Genomic DNA, 26,241 nt, shown 5'->3' on the forward strand with positions numbered 1-26,241 from the left:
CTCCAATTTGAAAGCTGAACCAAGAGAACCAATTAAGGATTTCAATTCTCACTTCAACAAATTATTAAACAAAATACCAGCAGCGTCGAAGCCTAGCAACGAAGTCCAAAATGAATGGTATATTTCTGCTTTGCCTTCAAATTCAGCCATCTTTGTAGATAGGGCTGCCAAGCCAACGTTAGCTGAAAATATGAAAGAAGCGATAGCTGTAGAGAAACATATCCTAGCTGTAGAAAAGAAAAATGTTGTAGATGTAAGAAAGTCTAAAAAGGTATCTTTTAGAGATGATCCTAAGAAAAAACAATCAAACGACCCATTCAACCTAGAAGGGTTACAGAAAGTTTTAAAAACCATGTCTAATGAGATGGTTGATATTAAGAAACAAGTAGCAGAAACCTCTTCCAAGAAACCTTTTAAACCTTTTAGGAGAAATCCTTCAACTGAGCCTAAACCACCAAATATTATAACAAACGTGGAACCGGAAGGGGAAGAAGAAGAAGTTTCAAATGAGGAACAAATTGATGATGATGAAGTCATGGAACTACAAGGAATGTGGGACTTCATTCTTCCATATGAAGAAGATCAAGATGTATTGCCTGTTGCTACAAGAAGTAGAAATCAACTTGATCCTCCACAATCCAGTTCTAAACAGAAAAACCCAAGCCTGACTCCTAAGGATAAAAATGCAGGTAAGAAATCCTCACAAAAGGCTACTCAGACAAACCCAGTCCAATCTGATTCAACAACTCCATCTAAAATGCTTATCATCTCTGATGAAATGGAGTATAAAATTGTTGGAGACATGAACAAAACCAGGGGTAATATTACTTTTTATGAGCTAAAAAAATTTAAAAATCAACAGAAATTGCTCCTGAAAGAACTGCATACAGTACCTATTATGCCTCTACCTGGCGTTGTAATTTCACAAGATACTCACGAAATGAGAAGACCTACGACTGGCATGTCAAATAAATTCGATCCAAATGACATTGCTTTGATTGGAGGAAGGTCAAAATCCCATACTCCGCCATCTATCCTTACCTTTGAAGTTTTCAATAAAAATTTGCGTAACTGTTTGGTAGATTCTGGTGCTTCATCTAATATTTTGCCTACGACAGTTTGTGCAAAGTTAAATGTCCAACCTCAAAAATCTACAGTACGCATAGTGCAGCTGGATCAGTCTCAAGTCGAGGTTATCAGTGAATTTAATCAAGCAACCATAAGGCTTTCATCAAACCCAAAGGTATGTAAATTTATTGATATACCTGTCGCAGACATTCCTAAATTTTGTGGACTAATCCTTAGTAGGGATTGGTCAGTGAAGCTTCACAGTTACTTTGTGATTGACTGGTCTCGTATGTGGCTCCCTTACAATGGTAAACCAAATTAGATAAAGGTTGAACGAGAGAGACACCAAAAGTATATAGTGATGGAGTTAGAAGGAGAAAATGAGCCTATAGCGTAGAACAAAAATATAATTGGAAACTATTCTATTGATTCGTTCTTAGGGAATTTCAATGCTCATACTTCACCTTTTTTAGAAAATTCTATAGAAAATTTCTCTCAAATGGAAACTTCTAGATGCATTAATTTTGTAGATAGACCTGTAAATAAAACTTTGTTTTGGAAATTATTTTTTTATGGTTCTAAGTCTAATGATGGAGCAGGAGCACAGTGTATATTAGTCAACCCAAAAGGAGAGAAAACCATGCTAACATGTAGACTCGAGTTCGATTACACGAACAATACTGCTAAATATGAAGCATTAGTTCAAGGGTTATACAAGATAATCAGGCTTGATATCAAATATCTGCAAGTATTTGGAGACTCTGAGATTGTTATCAAACAGGTAAGAAATATTATACATTGTCTGTCAAGACACTTGAAACACCATCAATCGTTAGTACAAGACCTGACTTCACACTTTATAGCATTTAATATTTCATCCATTCCCAGACTCCAAAATGCTAGTGTTGATCTCCTCGCTAATGTAGCTTCTAAGCTCATTCCACCAAAAGACTATAGCCCAGACAGATTCTCAATTGAATTAATCTTTAGACCCTCCATTCCTGATAACATTAAGAACTAGAGAGTTTTCAACAATGACACTGATATTGTAAGTTTTTTGGCTTCAGAAGGTTCTTACAATAATCAGATAATTGATGAAGACCAACATGACAAGCAGCTGGAACAACGAAACAACAATTACGCTATACCCAAATACATTGTCAAGTTGGAGGGCCTATATGACTTAAAGGACAGATTCAAACGATCCACCAATTCAAAACTTCAGAGTTCAACTCTGAGATATGAATTAGTGAATCTAGGGATTGACGTAAAACTATAGAATATCAACCTAGGTCTTGGTCTAACACCCGACGAAAAGTCAGCTTTCATTCGACTGTTAAAATAATACAAAAATGTCTTTGCTTGGAATTATGATGATCTCAAAACTTACGACACTTCAATTACACAACATACAATTTCGATGATCACTAATGAAAAGCCAGTCCAGCAGAAATTGAGGAAAATCCATCCCAATTTGGAAAACCAGATAAAGTCTGAGTTGAACAAATTACTCAAAGCCAAGATTATTTTTCCTGTTAGGCATTCTGGATGGGTTTCCAACCTGGTACCAGTCAGAAAGAAAAACGGAGATATCTGGATTTGTATTGACTTTCGAAATCTCAATAAGGCCTGCCAAAAGGATAATTTTCCACTACCTCCTATGGAAAAAATACTACAATCGATCACAAGGTCTGAACTAATGTCCTTTTTAGATGGCTTCTCAGGGTATAATCAAATCTTGGTCCACCCAGAAGATCAATTCAAGACTACATTTAGAACGAAATGGGGCACTTATGCATATCAAAAGATGTTGTTTGGGCTGATTAATGCCGGTGTCACGTTTCAAAGGGAAATGGACATTGCGTTTAAAGGATTAGTGAACAGGTCAGTGGTGATTTACTTAGATGACATAACAGTGTATTTGAAAAAACGCAGTAATCACCTCAGAGACTTAAAATAGATCTTCCAACGATGTCAAAAATATGGGATCTCACTTACTTCAAAAAAAAAAAAAAAAATTTGCGTTAAGTGAAGGAAAGCTTCTCAGATTCATAGTGTCTAAATTTGGAATCCATATCAACCCTGATAGGATTAAGAAAATTTCTGAGATATACCTACCCCATAACAAAAAAGCGATGCAATCATTCCTTGGTCAGATCCATTTTGTCAAAATATTTGTCCTCGACTTCTCAAGAATCGCGTCACCTCTCCAAGCCATGATAAAGAAAAGCTCTCTGTTCAAATGGGGTCAAGCAGAACATGAAGCGTTTGGCTTGATAAAACAAGCGATTATAAATGCCCCATCTCTAGCGACTCCAAACCTTTCTGATCCTTTCACTTTGTATACATTTTCCTCTAAGAAATCTTACACTGCAATACTCACACAGGCTAATCAAGATAAAGTCGAAGCCCCAATTGCCTTCTTCAGTTCAAACTTACAAGGAGCTGAATTAAATTACTCCGATGTTGAGAAACAGGCTTATGCTGTATTCAAAGCGATCAAAAACTTTAGACCCTTCCTTCTCAGGACTCATATGAAAATAATAGTACCATTTCCAGCAGTAAGAAATCTTTTGGTACAGAAAGATGTGGGCGAAAAGAGGACAAATTGGGTCACAGCCCTACAAGAATATGACACTAAAATTAAACCAGCAAATATTGTAAAAGGTCAAGGTTTTTGCAGGATGTTCGCTAGAGCATCGCACATGTCAGAAACACAGTCTCCAGATAGTGAAGTACAAATGTATGAGGTAAGCCTAAACGATTCTGAATCAAGATATGCGGATATCATGTTTTACTTAAAAAATGGATAGGCCCCTTCACATTTGAATCATACAAAGAAAAGAGCCCTGAGGCTAAAAGCTAAACAACATCAAATTGTAAATGATGTACTCTTTAGGATGAATTATGATTCCATTCTCCTTAGATGCCTTGAGAAATCTGAAGCAAAAAAAGTATTGCAGGAACTTCATGACGGACCAACAAGCGGACACTACGTAGGAATGCGACAACACACAAAATCTTGTGCGCAGGTTACTACTGGCCAACGTTATTTAAAGATTGATGAGCCCGAAATTTGGTAACATTTTGGGCTCATTTGGCCTAACTACCCTTGCTCAACCCTTCATTTTTCATGACTTATGCATCATTTTTTAGTATATTTATGTCATTTGTACGAATGAGGGCAGTCGCTATTCGTAGGTGGCTAACACGTGCTTATTTCAGGTTTTTTGACATTTAATGGAGCAAAACCACGCAGATGTGGGCTAGGAGACAGCCAAGATGGGATTGAGATTTTGTAGGAAGGTTGACCACTGCATTGAATGGCCTTCCTCGTGATCTTCACCCCCAACTCCGAGCTCCAACAACCACCACCACCGAGTTAGAAGGCAGCCAAACGGATTTTGAGGAAGCAGCAGTTCACTCCTAATTCGGTCAGCCAAATCCCACTGATTTAGGAGGCCAGCTTGGGGCCTCGTAATGTATAAATGATGAGGCTTTAGCCTTCGAAAAGGACTTTTGAAACCTTGTTGCACATTCTGGATTACGAGCTGCTAGCTCTGTTTTGCTCTTTTGTAAGCCATTATTGGCATGTTATTTGACTTATGATTATTATCTTTTAATGGAAAACAGGTAGATTTGAGTTCAGTTCTGAGTTCTTAAAGGAGCCATAGCTCTCAGGGTTGGGCCCAACCTGAGAGCCTAAGGCCTCCTTCCTTTTTATTGTTATCTTTCTTTCAGCATTGTATTTCTTTTCCTTTACATGCAATTGAAACGCAGTTTGCTGAGCTAGATTTCTTGGTGTGGTTAAGTAGGTTAGTTTTATGAAATATAGTTGCTTCAGTAGTTTAGAATAGAGTAAGGAGATTGGAGTTAATAAGAGTTACAAAAAAGGGTTGACTGCATACTCATTTTCACCTCTGTTTAGGGGCTGGAATTGCAGACAGTGCCACCCACCAAAAACATTGTTTTACATGTTCATGCAATCTTTGATGCAATATTTTCGTTTGTAGAAGTGTCCATGCGTTCAGATCTTGTGGAATGATTCTTTGCTTCAGTACCATGCATGATTTTCCTTAGAAATAACGTTGTTGTTCTTTGGTTTTATTAAACAGTTAGAATAGGTTAATGATATTTCGGTTATGTGCAGGACGTGGATGATTTGTTTCGTTTACACTGTGCAGTACTACTCCCTCACTCCCTTATCCTTCTAAGCTGTGCTAGGCCAACTACTCATCTCCCAATTAGACCCCCTGTCTCCCAACTCTTCTATTACTCACGTTATTCTACCTTTTCGGCCTTCCATTCCCTCTACCCTCTTCAAGACAACCTAGCTTAGCACACCCCCTCTTCATCTCATCTCTCTGTCACTAAGTCATTACAGACCCCTCTCCTACCTCCTTATTCACCCACGTAGCCTCTTCCACTCACCCATCACTCAAAAATCCGATTATAGAACATCCTCTAGGAATTACTGAACTTCCTGTAGAAATTCTAAACACCCTGTAGAACCCTTGCAGACTTCCTATAGAAGCTCATAAACACGGTTGCTTGGCATCCAAACTTTGTGAAACTCTCTGAAAGGATGTTAGGGACTCCTTAGACCCTCTCTGAGCCTTCCTCACCTCTTCCAAGTGTTTCTCCCCTTTGATCTACCCCTGCACAGTAAAGACCCAGTTAGAAGCACATGCATAATCATTCCAACAACTTGAACAAAAATACAAAAATATGTTCTCTTCAGATAAAAGTAGTCTAGACACATGCATCTCACCTTCCTAGAAGTAATGGCATCTCTTTCAGTAATTTGCATTCCCACCTTTGCATCAGTAGGACTAGCTGGTAGAATTGGGGTTTGTTAGGGTTTGTGTTTCTTGTTGGCTTTCAGTTCCTTTCTGCAAGTAGGTTAATTTCCTTTGAGTTAGCTTTCGTTCATCGATTAAAAAGCTTCTTCTAAGAGCTCATAGAAGTTGGCTTGAGCCCCTAGCAGACTTGTGCCAGCTGACCAAGTGACAGTTGCGGCAAGAGCTAGTACTTGTGCATACAACACCGTCGCTTCCAACTTTGTTACGAACTACCGGGTTGATAAAATTAGAGAAGGAAGCTCCAGGAGTTGTAGCATTATTTCCACAATACTGGAGCCCACCAAAGATGCACATAGAAGTGTAAGGAAATGTCAAATCTTCCAGATTGTTGTTGGAAGACAAAAGAAACCATCATTGCCATTGTAGCCGATCAATATTGATCAACCATTTGAACAATGGGGATTAGATATAATAGGTGAGATTGTTCCTCTGTTATATACCTAGGGGGGATAACATGGGGTACAAAGGGAGGTATCCAAGGGAATAATGTAATAATGGGATGGGCCATAGTAATAAATAATGTGGTTAACCCATATCATGTAAGGGACAACAAGTAGTTAGTAATAATGTAATGGGCCTATGGTATTAGATAGATGGTATTGAGGGAACTATGGTAATGAATCATGGTATTGTATGTATGAGGCCTATAAAGAGGCTAGAGACTCCACATTGAGGGATGTGAAGAATTATTGTATGAACAGGCATATGGCTTGTGGAGTGTTCTCCTTCCTTAAGGAGTGAATATATGGTGTTACCCTACCTTAAGGGTTTGATCAATACAGTGAATCATTTCTATCTATATTCAAATCTTGTATTTCTTGGGTTTATTTGCATTGTCTTTTCATATCAGATCTATAACAAGTGGTATCAGAGCACTTTCTTGGGCACAAAAGTGGAGAATTTTTTTTAATTTTTTACAGGATTTCGGGGGCGCTGAGTTGGTAGATCAGATCTGTACGTTTTGGTGAAAGATCTGAAAAATATAATTGTAGATCTATATTCTTTGTGGAAAAATAGCCGATTTCAAAAAAAAAATTGGTTGAATCGGAGTCCGGACGAAGGAGATATCGCTGATCTAAAAATCAGTGGTGTTGTAGACAATTTTTCGGGGCAGCGAGTTTGTGGCTCAGATCTGGACGTCCTGGTGAAATATATGCAAAATCTAATTGTAGATTTGTATTCTTTGGGAAAAAATAATCAATTTCAAAAGAAAAATCGGTTGAATCGGAGTCTGGATGAAGGAGATATCGCTGATCTAAAAATCAGTGGTGTTGTAGACAATTTTTTCGGGGCAGCGAGTTTGCGGCTTAGATCTAGATGTCCTGGTGAAATATCTAGAAAATCTAATTGTAGATCTGTATTCTTTGTGAAAAAATAGCCTATTTCAAAAAAAAATTCAGTTGAATCGGTGTCCGGATGAAGGAGATATCGCTGATCTAAAAATCAGTGGGGTTGCAGACAATTTTCAGGGGAGCGAGTTTGTGGCACAGATCTGGACGTCCTGGTGTAAGATCTGCAAAAACTAATTGTAGATCTGGAATCTCTGTGAAAAAACACCTAATTTCAAAAAATGAATCAGTCGAATCGGAGTCCGGATGACGGAAATATCGCTGATTTAAAATCAGCTTTTTTTTCAGAAATTTTGGGTAACGGCGGGAGAGTAGCAGTGAAGATCTGGAATTTTAGTGCCTGGATCAGGATTTCTATAACACGGGCAGATGCAAAATGGTTGTTCCATTTCCAAAAACAGGTCATAATAAAGATTCTGAGCAATATTGACTAAACTGTGACAATTTCAAATTTTCGCCAAGTAAGTGAATTTTTCTCAAACCCTCTTCATGGAATATTTTACTGGAAAGAATGATAGCCCTACTATTGAAGAATACATAAAGCAAACTAAGTCAGTATGGGAAAAAAATTGGAAGGATTCAGTGTGGCTTAATTTCAGAGATGAGGCTTACGAATGGTATTTCTCACTTGACGACAAGCAGTTGTCCAAACTTTCAGATGCATAATTTGAAAGAGTCATTTTAGACAAATGGTCTCGGACTAGAAAAAAGGAGAATGAGACACGTAAGGGGTTATTTTCTACAAGTGTCTCCTTATTGCAGGTTCATGGATTGATTCAGAAGGAGAAAATCATTGTATCTATAAATCCTAATTGCAAGCACAATTTTATGAATGTTAATTTGGTAAAAAAATTGCAAGTTCCAGCAAAACACATTGAAAACACACAAGTGGATAATGAGGATGTTCAAGTGTATAAGGATTTGAAGATTTGTATGGATAAGTATGTGTTGCATGGTGATTTTTATACTTCAGAGATGGATAATATGAATGTTGCTTTAGGATATCCTTGGATGGAATCCGTGGGTACTATCAATATTAATGTGCAGAAGAAATTTTTGAAGCTCTGTTATAAAAAGAAGAAAATTACATTACAGGATATTTCCATCAATAAACAAGTAGATTCCATGAAGGTTTATGTAGAAGATGTTCCAGGGACTGACATATCAGATGATGAGTCATTGATAATCGATAATCAAACACAAACAGAGGCTGAATCAGAAAAGGATACAGGTGATGATACATCAAGTGAGGGCTCAGTGGTTGAAGTAATATTGGAAGATAAGACACCACATCAGGGTGAATTAAATAAAAAGACACCGTGGGTTAAAACTTCAACATATCATCACCCACATCACCCCGCAAGAAAACAACCAACAAAATGGCACCCAATTAGCCACAAGGACAACAATCCCTACATGACAGATAGAGAGGAGCGAAGATCTACCTACTACACATCAACACAGAAGAGCTACCACGGTCAAGTTCCATCTCAAGTGAGCAAGGCACTAGCGAGATCGAGGGTTCACCTTTCTCTTGGATGGCTAGATGCACATGCATGGTACCAGTGGACTACTCTTTTGAGTAGATCTTATTATTTGTGTTCTTCTCATGTTTCGGGGACGAAACATTTTAAGGGGGGTGGAATGTTATATACCTAGGGGGGATAACATGGGGTACAAAGGGAGGTACCAAGGGAATAATGTAATAATGGGATGGGCCATAGTAATAAATAATGTGGTTAACCCATATCATGTAAGGGACCACAAGTAGTTAGTAATAATGTAATGGGCCTATGGTATTAGATAGATGGTATTGAGGGAACTATGGTAATGACTCATGGTATTGTATGTATGAGGCCTATAAAGAGGCTAGAGACTCCACATTGAGGGATGTGAAGAATTATTGTATGAATAGGCATATGGCTTGTGGAGTGTTCTCCTTCCTTAAGGAGTGAATATATGGTGTTACCCTACCTTAAGGGTTTGATCAATACAATGAATCATTTCTATATATATTCAGATCTCGTATTTCATGGGTTTATTTGCATTGTCTTTTCATATCAGATCTATAACATCCTCACTCTTCTAAATAGCATAAGTACATCCTTACAGCTACCAACTACTTTACCAAGTGGGTAGAAGTAGTTCCACTTAAGACAGCCAACTCTAAAAGTATCATCGAAATTATAGATCAATTCATAATTACCAGGTTTGGCTTACCTTCTGCTTTAATGTTTGGTAATGCATCATATTTCTCAGGTAATGCTATGACTGAATTTGTGCTCAAAAGAGATTTTAAGCTTAAATATTCTGGTAATTATTATCTGCAAGGAAATGGGTTGGTTGAATCAACGAACAAAAACCGTATTAGAATCATTAAACGGACTCTTGATCAAAATCATAGAAACTGGCATAAGTCTTTAATGTATGCTCTTTGGGCAGATCGAATAACTCAGAAAACTTCTATTGGCACTTCTCCTTTTAATTTAGTTTATGGGAAAGAAGTGGTCCTCCCAAAAAATCTTGCTATTCCTTCTTTAGCCTTAGTTCAATTCATTGAAGAAAACCCTTCCTCATCCTTGCAATTAACACAATTTCAGATCTTTAAACATGAAGAGGAATGATAAAAGGCTAGAATTACCCATGCACATCATCAACAATTAGTTAAAGCTTCTTTTGATTCAAACTTGGTATCTGGAAAAGATTTTCAGCTTGGAAACTTAGTATTAAAATGGGATAAATCCCATGAAGAGAAAGGCAAGAATACTAAATTCCAACGGATGTGGCTTGGACCATTCCAGATTGTTGAAATCAACGGTCCATCAACTTTAATGTTATAAGATTTAGCAGGGAAAAGAGAGTCTTTACCTGTTAATGGACAGATCCTTAAAAAATATTTCCCATAGAAGATGATCTCTTCTATTTTCTGTAGATTATTGTTTTTAGTTTAGTTTTCTTTTTGATAATAAAATAGGTTGAGAATGTTTACTTTTGGTTTCCATGAAAATAATAGTGTCTCATGTCAATTTGGTTTTTTGCTTGTATAAGTGGGAGTGGTTAGGAAAATTAATCTTTATTTTTGAAACACAAGGTCGAGTGCTATCATTCTAAAAAAAATTACTTGTTCTTTTGTTTCAACTATACAAGTTTGGGTTAGAATCAACCTTAGGAGGAAGTTTTCCTCATATCAGTCATAAAAGGTACCAATAACAAAACAAAGATTCTCTACAGAAAAGCTATTTTTAAACTCTACAATTGTCGTCCAAAAGAATTCTTAAGGAACCAATGACTTCCTCCCCACTTTAGGAAATTGTGAGGTTCAAAGAGTAATCCAACTATGCACTTCAAACTTAAAGAATAAGATGTCTCATCTAGAGCCAACTTATCATGATCATAAATATTATAACTAACTGACATTACCATACTGCATACCAAAACAGGATAATGGCTGCAGATTGTTTCAATCAAAAGATAAGGGTTCTCATCACGAGCCAGCCTGTTCAGTTAAGTTATAAATCAAGTGAAAGGCACTGTCAATTTTGGCCACCAAACCAAGACATTATTCTTTAAGAATTAAAAGAGAAATAATAAAAGAAAAAGCAATAAGTGTATATAAGGATTTATCTTTGAAAATTGCATGCTTCTCAAAGTGGGACACTGGATCATTGATGGGTAACAGGTAACCCTGTCGAGGCTATGGATGCCTGCTGGCAGCAGAGGCTCTACCTATGAAAAATGAGTACACCTAAACTGATCTAAGGAGATGTATTTGTTTTTATCTTTACAAACTAAGTAATGACTGATGTGAGTAAAATGACTAACTTTGGGGAGAAGATAATCAGAATAAAGATAGTTAGAAAAAAATGTTGTTGTTAATAAATAGCACTGTTTACCTTATATTTCTACGATGAAGTTTCATTTTCAAAACCATTTCTATTTTAGAAGTTTTAGAAAATTCAAAAAACCATCAGAGATAATTGGTTCTTCCAAGTGAATTGCCAATTGTTGTAGCATTTAACGTTGCCTTTTGTTTTTAGAATAAAACAAGATATCAAAGTGGAACTTGCTAAAACATGTAAATTTACCTTTTCATACTCCAAGCGCATAAAACATCACAAACTATGAGTTTCCTTATAAAAAGCGCAACATGACCATAAGACCTATGAAAAATTTTATATCGGAAAGTCTCGAACATTAAGGAAAGCTTTAAAAACTAGCTTTGAAAACAATATTATCGCATCACAAAAAGGTCACAGTGGGCATCCCTTATAAAAGCAACTCCTTAAAAGTGCGATCCACGAGAATGCGAGATCACAAAGCTTACAACCTCATCGCATCCCAAATTTTGATGCTGCAGCATTACATTATATAAGACAACCAAATATCACGAAATGTGATAGCCTCTCGCAAATCGCATATTGCAGCAGCCCAATGTAACGATGGTTTTTAACGATAGCAGGTTTTGCGATATTGCGATCTGCAATATTGCGAAGCAAATCGCAAAATCGCTTTTATCGCAGATCAAAGGGCTCAAAGTTCTAGGGCAGTGCTTTCTAGCGTTCCATGCAATGTTAAGAACATTAAAGTTGAGCTTAATGGTCCATTAGTGGTCATTTATTAAAAATGATTCGAATCAGGGTAAAGGACCATTTGACACAAGATGCTATCTTTTGATATGATTTAGAATTAAAGCTTTCCCGTCACCTTATTTTTGTCATTATATTGATTTTTCCTGTATTAACTATCATCCTTATCATATCTTTGCTCTCTGCTTGCAACTTTCAGGAAGAATACCCAAAGCGTAATATACGAAGAAATGGGGAAGATAAGCAAGGCTCCTACGTCTGAGAAGGCAGAAATGACCCCATTATTGACAGACATCAATTGTAGTAGGGACAGAGGGATATCTACCTAGGAAGCTATGTACCAGTTGTTAGAGGAGGAAAACCCAAGAATTATGGAAGTTACAGTTACAACATATGGACATGGCTCTTCTAAAGCATCCTTAACTGAGCTTGCATGCTCGTTTCTACACCGCATTGCTGTGAGGCCGAAGATACTCCCCTACACTGATATGGTGAAATGGATTATAGATCACGCAGACATATCTAATAGAGAGTTTAATACGGCCAGTTAGAAAGTCATGGGGTTGTTTACTCCAAACAATTTGAGACGTATGTACCAATTTCCAGAGCCCCAGGCTAGCTACAACAAGCAATTTGTAGAAAAGTTCGCCAAGGAGAATGAAGACTTGGCAGAATGCACAAAGCACTGGTCAAATAAGGAGGAAAGATTGAAAAAGGATAAAAATGGTATGTATGCCACTAGCTCTCTTTCTTCTCCTTACAATTTTGCCACTGCAATGTTATGTAGATTGTTTGGGAGACTAGACATCAACAAGTTTTCATTAGAATGGTTACCTTTATTGGATGTGGCTACCTATGCCACCATAATGGATTGGTCCCAAATTTTATCAGATAATTAAGCCTCTGCAATTTTAGGATACAGAACTAAAAGAAGCTTTACTTCAAGGGTTTACCATCCTTTATTTTTGAGCACCTATGTCATGGACGTGATTTGTTTTGTTTCCGATTTCCCTATTATGGGATGGAAGTGGACGATACAAAATCCACTTCCCATTCAGGTTTATCACAAAGTATTATGGGAATCCAATTTTGTCCCACATTTCTTCAAGATTTGTCATGGAGTTATGCTCCCTACTCATAGAATGCTCTACAACTGAGATGCCCCAAGGTTTTCCCCAGAGGCTGAAGTGGACATTCTCCCTATAGCAAGGTAGTTTGGGGAAGATTTGTTCATGTATATCAGGGTGTTTGGCAGCATTGCTTCACCCCATGTGCTAGCTTTTTATGTCCCCGACAAACTAACGGCCAGGGAAATAGCCTATCAGACCTGTGGTGTGGGGGGAATGAGCAAGGTACTGAAAGACTCTAAGAAGGCCATTTGGCCCCAATTTCATGTAGTATGCAGAGCTTTTGCATTGTTTGACTTAGGTCATGCTTTTAAAGAAGTTTATAATATGTTATGTTTGCAACTACCAAAGTTCCCTGGAAGGCAATATGATCCCTTTGGTGTTGTAAGTAATTTTACTACAATGGTTAAAATAAAAGTGTTTTCCAATGAACACGATCCATTTAACGATGTCTTTCTGCAGAAGAACACTTCCGAAGAGGTTCTACATGTGGCATGAATTCAGTTTGACCAAGAAAAACTCCAAAAGTTTGACATTTACAGAAAACAGATGTTATTAAAGGTCCTGTTTGACCAATTTCTCATTGAACCAATAAGGGAGCCTACTCCTAGTGTTAGCATAATTGGAAGTTCAAAAGAGAAGTCTAAAACCAGTTTTGAAAAATAATCAATTGAAAATTCCAGTGATCAGTCCAAGAGTGAACACAACATAAGTGAGGGGTCAATTAAAGACACAGCTCAATCTACAGAAAAGCCTGACTAGCAAGCTTTGTCCCCAAAACAAGCTGAAGTTCCTACTCCCCTTACAAAGCCAACAAAGCCACTTTTAGTGCATCTAGAAGGGGAATAGGAGAATTTTAATAAGTTATTCAACACTAAAGAACAGAGTGCAGAGCCACTGAAAAACCCAAAAGAGACAGCCATAGAAATGGTGGTAGAAGGGACTATCAATACTTAGGAAACGAAGCATATTCCTGTTGCTCCCTCATCTGAAATTGTACTAAGGATAGAGGAAATTCCTCCTCTGGACTTATTTTATAGCCCTCAACATAAGGCTGTCATTAGAAGGAAAAGAAAGAAAAGAAAGCTAGATGTCATTCTCACTCCAGAGGATGAACCTCTAGATGTTCTTTGGAAAGACCCCACTACAGACCCATCGAAAAATCTAACTAGGCTCTCTCGGATCGCAGGAGCATACGCTTCGACAACAATTGATAAGGCAACAAAGGTTTAGTTACTACTTAAAGAGAAAGACGATAGGATTTTATTTTTGGAACAGCAACTACAATAAGTCAGCATCAATCAAGAAGCAGAAACACAGCTAGCAAAACTCGAGCAAGAATTCCAGCAGATGTAACTGGATCATCAAAGCAGTTTGGATAATAAAGAAGAACAGTTACGAGCTATGATAGAACTGCATAAGGATGATCCTGAAATTGGGGAGTTTATCACAGAAGAACTCGCTCTTAATTCCCAGCTCCTGCAATAGGAAGAACTACTCTGCCAGAAGATCTCACAATGGAATTCCCATTGTGAAATGAGCAATAATATTACAAATCAAGTCATAGATTTACGACTTTATTATGATTCAATCTTTAAGAAGGTTTCAGACTTCTTGACCTGGCAGAGATTTTGTTGGGTCCCTATAATACTATTGATTACCCCATTACTATTGTAGTTATACCCCTTATTAATATTTTTGTGCCCCTATTGCCCCCATATTGTTATTATTGTGCCCCATAGAATCCCTCTATTGGTATTTTTGTGGCTTTATATTATTATTTTTAGGTCGGCTGGATTATATTGTGACTCCTTAGACTCCTATATATAGAAAAGAGGTTTTTTCATTTGAATCATCCAAGAATTGTTCATTTATGTAATGTAAAGGAGGTTTCCCCCTTGAAGAGGCTGAATTCTAAGGTGTTGATCTATCTTTTCTATCTTTTCTTGAGCTGGTTTCATAACATTTGGTATCAGAGCTTTGGATTCTAGGGTTTCGCTGCTCCAAACAGGTCATCGTGGAATTTTCGCTATAACTTTTTTCTGCGATGTTTCAGAAGTTAAAAAAAGAACCCATTTGAGAAGAAATCGCAATAAACCTTGGGTCCGAATTTTAGAGCGTTTCGCGGTATATTTGCGGAGATATGATCTGAGGAAGTTGGTCTTTTTGCAGACTCCTGAATTACATTCCAAACAGGTGACCTGGGGAAAAGCATCATAACTTTCTTTCTGAGCATCGGATTGAAATTTCGTAAAAAGGTACAGAAAGAAGACGGACTATAGTTTTCTTTTATATATCTTTTAGAGTCAAAGGTTGAAACAGTGACACGTGGCACTTCATACAAGTTCACTCTACTCGACTAGTCTATAATCAGGTCACTGCAGGAGATTGTGCATAACTCTTTCTTGGAGAATCTAATTTGGATCAGACTAGTGGCATTGGAAAGAGGACATAGAAGGATACTACAGGTCACAATTTCAGAACTGGATGATTCGAAATTACAGAGATACATCAGATTCAATATCAAGCTTCTACAAAGTGAAAAAAGGTGTGTAGTTTTTTTTTAAATTTTTGCGTAAGCTTGGTTTGAAGGAATTCAAAGGGCATAGTAATGCATTATTATCAGTAATTGATGCCTCGAGGAAAGAAAATGCAAACACCTAGTAAGCAACCTGAAAGCTCTAGCATGAATTATGAAGAAGAGGAAGAAATGCAACAAGATATAGCAAAATTACGAGACCAAGTGCAACAAGTGTCACTTGCACAAAAAGGAACAAAATCTAAGATGGATGGTTTAAATAAAGATGTAGAAGCTAAGATGGATGGTTTAAATAAAGGCATAGAAGCTAAGATGGATTTTTTAAAGAAAGGCGTAGAAGCTAAGATGGACGATTTGAAGATAGATTTGAAGATAGACATGGAAGAATTGAAGAAGTTGCTACAAGAAAGGGTCACTAATGGTGAAAGGGTAGTAAAGGAAACTCATGATGAGAACAAAAGAAATTTTAATCATGATTCCATAGACTCTAATGTTGGATTGAAGACCCACCATATTCCAAAAATCGATATGAGGAAGTTTGATGGCAAGGATCCCGCAACATGGATATTACAGATGGAGCAATTCTTCGATCTCAATAATGTGCAAAACACACAAAAGGTACGTATGGCAACTTTATATTTGGAACCAAATCAGTTTGTATGGTATCAATGGCTTTGCTCTCGTAAACAATTTATCACTTGGGCAATTTTTACGGCAGAATTGATAGCACATTATGAGGATACAAAAAGCAACACTTTTTTTAGCCAATTGATAAGTCTCAAACAAAAGGGTTCAATAATGGAGCACATTGAGGAGTTCCAAAAATTGAACATAAGGGTAAAAGATATTCCAGAGGAGCATAGGCTTGATGTTTTCATAGGGTCTTTAAAGGATAATATCCAACATGATGTTCGCCTTTGGGAACCTGATTCATTAGAGAAGGCATTTAGGTTAGCAAGAAAAATGGAAAGAAAAATTATGGCAACCAGGAAGCATACCACTCAGAACTATAAAGACGGAAGTGTTGTTGCCCCTAGTCTTCCACAACCTATAAGGTTGACACCACAACAATTGGAAGAAAAAAGAACAAAAGGGCTTTGTTACAGCTATAATAGTAAATACACTAAAGGTCATAAGTGTGCTGAGAAGAAATTATTCTACATAGATTGTGAAGAGGAAGAAGAAAAGGAGCAAGAAAGGTCAAAAGAAGAGGATATACTCCAGGAACAAAGCCTAGATGAAGAACAAATAAATCCGACCATATCTTGTAATGCATTGGCGGGAATTACCACTCCTCAAACCATCAAGATAGAAGGACAAATCAAGAAGAAAAAGGTAATAGTGTTGATTGATTCTGGAAGCATCCACAATTTTATTCATTGTAAGGTAGCAAAAGAATTGAATTGATTCCTATATCCAGCACCAGAGTGTCAAGTGATGATTGCAAATGGAGGAATAATAAATTTCTCTGGAAAGTGCCATAATATCAAGCTATCCATGGGAGAATATGTATTGACTAGCCCAATGCTTTCCATTCCAATGGGAGGTGCTGATGTTGTACTAGGAGTCCAATGGCTACAATCCTTGGGTACAATAGCTTTTAATTTTCAAGAACTTTTCATCAAATTTTCTATGGAAGGAAAGGAAGATGAATTAAGGGGTATTGCAGGGAAACCAGGAAAGATAATCAGCTCTAATGGTATGACAAAGCTTCTAAAAAAGGAGCAAAGAGGTGTAATTGCACAATTATGTTCACTAGATGTTTCCACATCGGAATCATCTATTTCTCCAGATCTCCAAAAATTCATGGACAATCATTCCAAGGTATTTGAGACTCCCAAAGGTCTCCCACCTATGCGTGATCATGATCATGCTATTCATCTGATTCCAAGAAGTGTTCCTCCAAACATCAGGCCGTACAGATATCCCTATGTCCAAAAGAGTGAAATTGAATGTATGGTTGCAGAAATGCTAGAGGCTGGTATAATTCAACCGAGTCAAAGTTCTTTCTCTGCTCTAGTAGTATTGGTGCACAAGAAGGATGGATCATGGCGCATGTGTCTGGATTATAGGGAGCTCAACAAGCTCACTATTAAAGATAAGTTCCCCATTCCTGTCATTGATGAATTACTGGATGAATTGCATGGATCAATTTACTTCACCAAGTTGGATCTTTGTTCAGGATATCATCAAATCAGAATGAAGACTGAAGACATTCTGAAAGCAACATTTAGAACTCATGAGGGTCATTATGAATTTTTGGTCATGCCTTTTGGCCTTACCAATGCACCTTCAACATTTCAAGGTTTGATGAATTCAATTTTCAAACCATTCCTTAGAAAATTTGTGTTAGTATTTTTTGATGATATACTAATCTACAGCAAGTCTTGGAAGGATCATGTTGAACATGTTGACAGGGTGCTACAACTATTGGAGGAGAAACAATTATATGCAAAAAGATCCAAATGTTTCTTTGGAGTCCAGGAGGTTGAATATCTGGGTCATATTGTATCTCATGAAGGAGTTAAGGTAGACCCTAGCAAAATTAAAACCATTAAGGAATGGAAAATCCCCACATCCATAAACCATCTGCGAGGATTTCTCGGATTGACAGGGTATTATCACAAGTTTGTTAAGAATTATGGGAGAATAGCACCACCTCTAACAACATTATTGAATAAAGATGCATTTTCATGGACTTCGGAAGCAACAAAGGCCTTTGAACATCTTAAAGAGGCAATGTGCCAAGCACCGGTCTTAGCTACACCAGACTTCACAAAAACCTTTATTGTGGAATCTGATGCTTCAGGAAATGGAATTGGTGCTGTTCTAATGCAAGATGAAAGACCCATTGCTTTTGAAAGTCGTCCAATCAAGGGAAAGTTTTTAAGCAAAGCTACTTATGAGAAGGAAATGTTGGCAATACTCCATGCACTTAAGAAATTCCGACCCTACCTAATGGGAAGACACTTCAAGGTAAAAACGGATCATGATAGCCTTAAATACTTTTTAGAACAAAGATTATCCTCTGAAGAGCAACAAAAGTGGGTCACAAAGATGTTGGGTTATGACTTTGAAATCATCTACAAAAAAGGGAAGCAAAATGTGGTGGCAGATGCACTCTCAAGAAAGGATGAGGATGTGGAAGCATTTTTGTGCGCCATTTCTATTATCCAACCAGATTGGATAAATGAAGCAAGGGAGGAATGGAAGAATGACAAAGAAGTGTGGGCACTTATTCGAAAGTTACAACAAGATTCCAGTACATCTGATACATTTAGCTGGCAAAATGATTTGTTATGGTACAAAGATTGCTTATACCTCTGTAAGAATTCCCAGCTAAAACAAAAGATTCTTATGGAATTGCACACTTCTCCCTTAGGAGGGCACTCAGGATTTCTAAAAACTTACCACAGGGTTAAGAAGGAATTTTTTTGGGATGGCCTTAAATCAGATATTCAAAAGTTTGTGGCGGAATTTTTGGTTTGCCAACAAAATAAAGTTGAAACAATTAAGACACTGGGTCTATTACAACCTTTATCCATTCCAAGCCAATGTTGGGAGGAGGTTTCAATGGATTTTATCACAGGTTTACCCAATTCTGATGGAAAGAGTGTCATCATGGTGGTAGTTGACAGACTTACCAAGTATGCACACTTTTGTGCATTATCACATCCATTTAAAGCCAGTACAGTTTCTATTGCATTTATGGAAACAATTCAAAAGCTACATGGAAACCCAAAGATTATTGTAAGTGATAGAGATCCCATTTTCACTGGAAATTTTTGTACAGAATTATTTTCTTGTCTTGGTACTCAGTTAGCTCATAGCTCATCTTATCATCCTGAACCTGATGGGCAAACTGAGATAGTAAACAAATGTTTGGAAGGATATATTCGTTGCTTTGTATCTGATAAACAGACACAATGGATCAAATGGTTGCCTCTGGCTGAATGGTGGTATAACACTTCCTTCCATACAGCAACAAAAATGACCCCATTTATGGCACTTTATGGGTATCAACCACCATCCATCACATCATATTTAAGAGAAAATTCTAAGGTTCAGGCAGTGGAACATCACATTGAACATCAACAACAAGTCCTCCAACTCTTAAAGGATAACCTCGTGTTGGCACAGAATAGAATGAAACAACAAGCAGATCAACATCGCAGTGAAAGAATTTTTGATGTAGGTGATTGGGTATTCCTATGACTACAACCATATAAGCAAATGTCCCTCAAGAAAGCTAAGAAGGATAATAAATTATCACCAAATTATTATGGTCCGTACAAGGTGTTGCAAAAGATTGGTTCTATGGCATACAAATTGGAGCTTCCTGCAGCTTCTCGATTGCACCCAGTTTTCCATGTTTCATGTTTAAAGAAGGTTATAGGTGACAAGCTCCCAGTTCAAACAATATTGCCAGAAATTGACGTGGAAGGAAAAATTATATTGGAACTGGAAGCAGTCACAGAAACAAGAACTCGACAGCTACGAAATCGATCAATTTCAAAGTATATTATCAAGTGGAAGAACTTATCCGCTGAAGATTCCATATGGGAGGATGAAAATTTTATGCAGAAGTATCCAGAACTACTCAAGCATTGAGGACAACACTTTTTTGAAGGAGAGGGGCATGTTGGGTCCCTATAATACTATTGATTACCCCATTACTATTGTAGTTATACCCCTTATTAATATTGTTGTGCCCCTATTGCCCCCATATTGTTATTACTGTGCCCCATAGAATCCCTGTATTGTTATTTTTGTGGCTTTATATTATTATTGTTAGGTCGGCTGGATTATATTGTGACTCCTTAGACTCCTATATATAGAAAGGAGGTTTTTTCATTTGAATCATCCAAGAATTGTTCATTTATGTAATGTAAAGGAGGTTTCCCCTCGAAGAGGCTGAATTCTAAGGCGTTGATCTATCTTTTCTATCTTTTCTTGAGCTGGTTTCATAACAGATTTGAAGAAGGGAAAAGAGCAGAATTGTCCAAAACTGATGAATCGAACAAAGAAATTTTATTTGTGAAATGGGATTCCCAGCTTAAAGAAGAAAAATAGGCGATGGAAGAGGCAGTGGAAACAGCGAACAGTATCATTGAGTGCATAAATGAAAATCTGCACAAGGCCAATTTGATAGCAGAGACTACCCCGAGCTTCGTTCCAAAGGCACAACAGCTTCAAACAAAGTGGAAACAAACAGCAGAGGAAAAGGCAGAGGCAATTAAACAGGTAAATAGGTTAAACTGGGACACATACTGGCAGTACCTGGTAAAGCCACATAGTCAATGGATGACCCTGAAATGCCTCATAACCTCTGCCAAGAATATAGTGCCAGCTCTTTCCAACGTCGTATTTGCAGGACAGTTAAAAGCTGAAGTCAGCCAACCGACGCTCTTGAAACCGATGCTAGATATTTGTAATCTAAAGGATCAGATGCAAGATTTATCATAGATACAATTTAGTTTTGTTTTAGTTCATTTTTGCTTAAAATGAGGCAGGTCGTTTAAACCTCCTCATCTATTTTTGTAATATTTATTTTTAGATTTCATAGAGTAGTATTTAAACCCCTCTCATGCATTTAGAGAGGGGTCCAGAGTTTTATCAAAAACAATTCTTCAGAACGTGCATTTTTCCCCCCACTAAGGAGGTTTTGATAAAATGAATGGAACGAGATTTATTTTTATATGAGTTTGATATCTGCTACTGAAATGCACTTTTGTACTCTTAGTGGATGTTGAGTGATTTGAAGATAAATCTATATTGCTGCAGCTCATGAGTAGAACTTATTACCAACGGTATTTTTATCTCCTAATACTCTTTACTTATGTGCAAAGTGATAAATTATTTTCAGTTATTGATATATGAAAGTTTGAATGTTTAGTTGTCATTATTGCACTTCAGTATGGTGATAACTTACTTTTTTATGCTGAGTATATGAATAACTCTTATGTGATATATTTCTCATAATTGTTTTGAATAAATTTTTATACGAAATAATCATTCTTAATGGATTCTTTTCTCATAGTGATTGAATGATTTTCATTATCAATTGTTGTTATAAATTATTTTAGATCACATAAGTAAAAGTTACTCTCAAGACAATTTAGAGTTAGATGTTTCCTTTGATTAAAATAGATTGCATATGATAGTGAAATGCTAGATTAGATTTAGAATAAGCATTCACCCCATAAAACCAAAAAAATAAAAAAATCACCCCGTTAGCACACACACACACATCATAAACAGATTGAGAAACTGGTCCCATCATCCCCAATCGGAGCCACTATTCGAAATGGAAAAGGGGCTACATTAAGGTCCGTATCGGGTGGTTACCCCCCTTGTTGTAGACCCGATTTTTCGAGCCTTCAATAGCACTCTTAGAATGTGTTGGATTGAATGAAATTGGGTCAATATTTCTGAAGCACATGAGAAAGAATTATCATATATGGTACTTTTAATGTATGATTATGTTTTTTTATGTATAAGCAATACTTCTTCTTTCAATTGTTTTATGTATGAAAGTTGGAATTATAATTTTGCATTATTGCACTTCTGTATGATGTTAGCTCTGATTCTGTTTTGAATACATGAATGATTTTTATATGTGATATATTTCTCTAAATTGATTTGTCTAACTATTTATTCAAAACAATTATCATTAAACAATTTCATTTCTTTTGGCATTTGTATGATCTTTATTACCAATTGATGTAAGACATCATTGTATATTGCATATCATATTTTATTCCCGGGTATATTTATAATTAGATAATGTCATATTAATATATGTGTGTGTGTGTGTGTGTGTGTGTGTGTGTGTGTTTAGTAGTTATATTAGATTACACTTAGCTAAAGCATTTCCCATTACATCCTATATCATCCCATCAACATTATCAAATCATCCCTTTATGGGAATCTGGTCCCATTATCCCTAGTCAGAGCCACTATACGAAATGGAAAGGGAGTTTCCTTCAAGGTCCAGACCATGTGGTTTTCCCCATGTTGTCGTAGAGATTTTTGAGACTTCAAGAAGTCCTTCCTCAGATATCCAGTGACCTAGAACAGTCCCTGCAGTCATTAAGAACTCACATTTTTCATGACTCAGGGATAAGTTCATTTAAATGCATTTGTTCAACACCTTACCCAGTTTATAGAGAGCCTCATGGAAATCACACCCATAGGGTGTAAAATCATGTATATAAATTTCTACTGCATCATGGACTAGCTTTGCAAAGATACTTAGGATTGTCCTCTGGAAAGTGGCAGTGGCATTGCATAGACCAAAAGGAAGGACCCTATAAGTGAAAGTACCCGAAGGATAGGTGAAGGTGGTTTATCATGGTCCTCTAGGCTAATCTGGATTTGATTGTACCCATTGAACCCATCTAAGAAAGAGAAAAATGTTTTCCCTGCCAGGCCATGTAACACTTGGTCAATGAAAGGTAGAGGGAAATGGTCCTTCTTTGTTTCTTTGTTTAATTCTTTGTAATCAACACAAATCCTCCACTTTCCATTATTCTTTGGAACCAACACTAAAGGAGACGCCAATCACTATCTAATATAGGGTAGATGAATCCTACGTCCAGCAGCTTTCGCAACTCTTCTTTGACTATATCCTTAAGAGCTAGATTCCTTTTTCTTTGGGGTTGTTGGAGTGGTTTGCAACCTTCTTTGATATAAATGTGGTCAGTACACACCGAGGGGTGTATTAGGGCCTAAATCTGCCTTAGGCTGAAGGAAGGAAAAATTCAGGGTAACCACAAACCACGCTCAGTCTGGTAGCTAACCCTACCAGAACAAGAGAGGGCTCTCTCCGGGTCACACTCAGGAAAATAAACAATAGGCTCTGAGAAGACTCAAAAATGAATACTGATTTTAGGCTAGGTAAATAAATTTGATGGAGGTATTTTGATAAATGACTGAGTTTTCTGAGATGTGTGGGGCCAAGGAACAGCATGAGCAGAGAATTTAACTCAAAGATGTAGGTTTTTTCGTGAGGCAAGATAGGTGGAAAGTCTAGCAATTAGATTTGAAATAATATGAAGTGGAGAGATTGTTTGAGAGTGTGAAAATGGCATAAATACATGAATCCTTCTCAACAGAAGAAAACATAGAACATGAAAACTATCCCAAGGCAGATCAGTACACTGAATTCTACCTTTTTTACTTAGAAAGCTTTCACTGTAAATGAATATGAATGAAAATATGAAACATAACGAAATACATATGAAACATAAAGAACATACATTTTCTAAACTCACGCCACATGAATCTCATGAACCAGAGCTGCAACCATTCATTAATTCTCTGTCAAAATGTACAGTGAGTGACTAGGTTTCTCTCCCACAGTTTCCCAGAAATTCCAACCCTTTACAAAATGACTCTCAATACAATAAATAAGCTTTGCCATGAGAAATTCGATCAACCCAAGAAATGAAGAGCCAACCATTATCAGTTAGATTTAATTTTCTATGAAGACCAATTAGAAAAAAGCAAATATGAGCATATATTTTTCGGGTGGCTGTTCGCCTTCATTTGGCCACTTGAATAGAAGCCAAAAATGTTTTTTAAACTTTGCCTTTGATGCCGGGAAAAATGTATTGTAAATGAGTGGGCCCACTTGGAGAAAATTGCGAATCAAAATTTCGTGAAGCGGAAGTGATTTTGGCTTTTGGGTCTCTGTGCGCCGTGCCAAAAACTGTATGCGTCATGCTAATTTGGAGCTGGTTTTGAGGCACTTCCTGAAGTCCAAATTGAGCCCAAGTGTGTGTGTTGGAAATCTCTACCTGTATACTTTCCAACCCAAGTGGAATTTCTGAATTTGGTGTCCATTTACCCCTCTAAAACTGCAATCTCCCAAGACTGCTTCCTGTGTATCAAAATAGGGGCAGAGAGGTCATTTTTAGGGTGTTTTTGACCTCCTGAGGACTCAAAACTTGCCCAAATTTCTTGGCCATGCACCAAAAGTCATGATTTTCCATGAAAAATCCAAAACTATAAACTTTTTTACATTTGGAGACTCATATTGTAAGCGCACGCCACGTGGCGCGACGCACAGGGAGAAAAACCCTGTTTTTTGCACAAAAAATTCCAAAAATACCAAAAATGCCCCAAATTTCTTGAAATTTGGGCTGGAGCTTCCTTATCAAGTGTTATGCTGGGCTAAAGAGGCTTTAGACAATATCTGAAGTCGATCAAGCTCCCTTTGCCTCTTTTGCTTCTTGATTGCCTTCCTCAATTTCGCCTTCAAATTCCTGATTTGGGCCTTCCACACTTTGTTTCGCGCCATGTAGTGGAAAGCCATGTGTCTCAGAAATGCATGGTCCTTGTTGGCCTTATCCAGTGGTCTCTCTAAGTGCATGTTAACTCTCTCGAGATTGGCCTCCCGATCCTCATTAATCTCTTGTTCCAATGACGTGAGCTCAACTCTTCTCCTTTGCGTAGCTTGGCGATTCTCGCGAATGTTTTGTAGCTCCATGATTGCCTGATAATCCTCAAGTTGTTTGTTCCTCTGCTCCAGATATTTCAAGTTCCACTTAGCTCTCTCCAAGTCAAGGGATAAGGCTTCGATCTCTGATTGTTGCTCCTGGATGATCTCTCTAAGTTTGGCGCTTTGTGGACCCGTATCTGTATCATCATCATGAAGGAGAATGAAGTCGGTCTCTCGTTCACTTGATGGCTCACTTGAAGGCCCCTCATCCTGCATTGGCTCTTTTCCTTTGTCCTGTTCTTGTGATGCTGATGGAGGAAGCGAGGCCCCTTCCACCCCGGGTGGAGATAACACTTGCTTTGCTACTACAAACAAACGTCTGGTACCTTTCTGATATGTGATGAAAATCGGCACACTAGCAGTCTCATGGTGCTCATACTAATGAGAAGGTTCACCCTCATGCTTAACCTCTGATACTCCCCATGAAGCTCTGAAGAAATCACGTGAGATGAAATCATCCCAAGTGATGCCCTGCAATCCAAGCTGATGAACCACCAAAATCTTAATAAGAGCAAAATGATAGACACTGTTAAGTTGCTGCTGAGGTGTTTTGTGCTGTATAAAGGTGGTCATCCTCTCTATGTTCCGGCAAATGAAATACAGAATGTTCATCATCCGTACCCTGGTGAAATGCATGAGCAACCTGATGTGATAAGCATAAAGACGAGAGAATCATCCCTCACAGCTGAAATATTTCATAATCAATCTCATTAGTGGAGCATATTCATCGTTCAGATATTGGAACGGGAATACTCTCTTGAGCTACCTTAAGAAACTGGTTTTGATGTATGGCTCATAATGCTGCCGGTCAATCTTCTGTTTCTTGTGCCATGGTTCACCAATGTTCGGTATACTGGTTGCTAATGAGACAAATTCTAGTGTAAGTGTGAAGGTGACACCAACAAATATAGCTTGATCTCCGTGCAAGTGCAGCACAAAAAGACGAGCCAACTCATGATGAAATTGGATACTAGCCACCTTTTGACAAAACTCATAGCATGACTAATGCTGAAAACAGGACATAGCAAGAGGGCAGGCCTGCAATTCTGTAAGGGTGGTCGGTTCTTCTCTAACATGTCTGCCACTTTTATGAGGCCTCCGAGGTGCCTGTTCTTCCAAGGGAGAGTCACTTTGGGTTTCCACCTCATAGTCCGATGAATGCTCAGATGCCATGACTGCTATACAAAATACCTTGAAGACAAGAT

The sequence above is a fragment of the Pinus tabuliformis genome, chromosome 8 (assembly GCF_031772625.1).
Source record: "Pinus tabuliformis cultivar Carrire ecotype Pingquan chromosome 8, CPIR1, whole genome shotgun sequence".
NCBI classification, from domain to species: Eukaryota; Viridiplantae; Streptophyta; class Pinopsida; order Pinales; family Pinaceae; genus Pinus; species Pinus tabuliformis.